The following is a 1,858-nucleotide window of genomic DNA, read 5'->3' as shown; positions in this document are numbered from 1 at the left end:
GGGCGGAGACAAGGGTGTTTGAATCAACGTGATGAACACCCTTAGAGGAAGGAATACAATGAGGCGGATTATACGCGAAACTCTTCTTAGCGGCTTTCTCCAAGATATCAAGCGCCTCATTTGGGTACACCTACCGAAATCTCCTCCCGCAACCTGATCGACGGCCTGCTTTTGTGCCCCAGATAAAGCGTCAATGAATGTACGGCACTGAAGCCAGTGACTCAAACTGTGATGAGGGCATTTTCTCAACAAGCCCTTGAACCTCTCCCATGCGGCATGAAGTGACTCGTCATCATCGACACGAAAACCAGTGATGTTTGCTCGGAATTTAGCAGTTTTATCGGGTGGGAAATATTGAAGAAGAAACTGCTCAACTAATTGATTCCAAGTGGTGATGGAACCGGAAGGGAGTGCCTCTAACCACTCCAGAGCAGACCCGCGAAGTGAGAAGGGAAAAAGTCTAAGTCTAACGGCATCATCAGAACAATTAGTAATTTTGAATGTCGCACATAATCGAAGGAAATGTGAAACGTGAGCATGAGGGTCCTCGTTCTGGAGACCATGAAAAGAAACAGAATTTTCAACCATATGAATGATGCTCGACTTGATCTCAAAACTCACTGCAATCTCGGGTTGCGTGACGCTGTTGCCATAACCTTCAAGTGATGGTGTGGCAAAGTCGTCCATGTGACCTTGATCGTTCGGGTCCGCCATCTCTTCTTCTTCTACCTCGGGGGTGTCGGTATCCTCCACTTCTTCATTTTCAATGACCTCGGCAACCTCGCGTGCTCTCCTCCTCAAACCTTCTCGAAGATATCGCTCGGGCTCAGAAAGAGGTGAAACAAGCTCAGGACCGGGCGTGGTGAACATTCATCACCTGGAAGAATGCGGAATGGAAAACGAACAAAGACACGGAAACTAACTAGAAACTACACTAAAATAAAAAAAATAAAAAATAAGATGAACAAAAATGAAATAAAATAAAATAACATAGATAACAAAATATCAACAAGGCTAATCAAAGACTCGGATCGTTCCTTAAAAATCACCGTGTGCCCGGCAACGGTGCCAAAAACTTGACGTGTGTGAATATATATATAAAAATTTAAGTAAAAGTTCCACACAAATCGGGTTTTAAAATAGCTTTTCACCTACAACTAAACCACACACGAAAGGAAAGTGTACCTATCGTTTGTAATAAAGTGTCAGTAAGAACCGAGTATCAATCCATGGACAGGACAAATTTCTAGTACTAAATCTTTGTAAATGACCAACCGAACAAGTAAATCTTAAGTTGAATTTTAATTAACTAAATTTGCATACAATGAAAATAAGCAAGTAAAAACACAAGAATATAATCAATCGAACAAACTACCTAGACATGAATCCACTCTACTAATATGATAAAATAGCAATAACATGGTAAAACATCATGAATCTAAACATAAATACAAGATTACAATAAAGCAACCTAATACTAACAAATAATCATCATGATGGGTTTTCAATAAAGAGATAAACATAGACTAACTTGTTTGTCAAAACAACAAAGTCTCATAATCAAAGTAAAGCTAGCATGAACAACATTCTAACCACCTAAGATTACACTAAAGTAGCCAAATTCATGAAATTAATATAAACTTATGAAACTTTAACTAGCAAGTCATCACCAAGTCAAGAATCATAACAACACTCATCAATTTTCCAATATTAAGTGTAGGGTTTCATACTCATCAATAATTATTTAACCAAGTTAACTTTTACTAGTCATTCCTAACTTAGTAATGTAAACAAAGATTTCATGAACATTCAAAGTTTACAAACAAACATCTAGAACATAGTTTTCCAACATGAATGC

The 1,858-nt window shown here is 38.3% G+C and overlaps 1 non-coding gene across 1 annotated transcript; it reads left to right on the top strand.

The window, feature by feature from the left end:
- Positions 1-223: 223 nt before the first annotated feature.
- On the top strand, positions 224-330 carry LOC143573186 (small nucleolar RNA R71). The gene has a single exon (XR_013142387.1). It is a non-coding gene; the product is annotated as a small nucleolar RNA R71 (small nucleolar RNA).
- Positions 331-1,858: the final 1,528 nt, after the last annotated feature.

Source organism: Bidens hawaiensis, unplaced genomic scaffold (genome assembly GCF_021521415.1).
Source record: "Bidens hawaiensis isolate Kalapana, Puna unplaced genomic scaffold, B.hawaiensis_p1.1 tig00026230_1, whole genome shotgun sequence".
NCBI classification, from domain to species: Eukaryota; Viridiplantae; Streptophyta; class Magnoliopsida; order Asterales; family Asteraceae; genus Bidens; species Bidens hawaiensis.
Note: the sequence above shows the minus strand (reverse complement) of the source record. Positions and strands in the feature narration are given on the sequence as shown.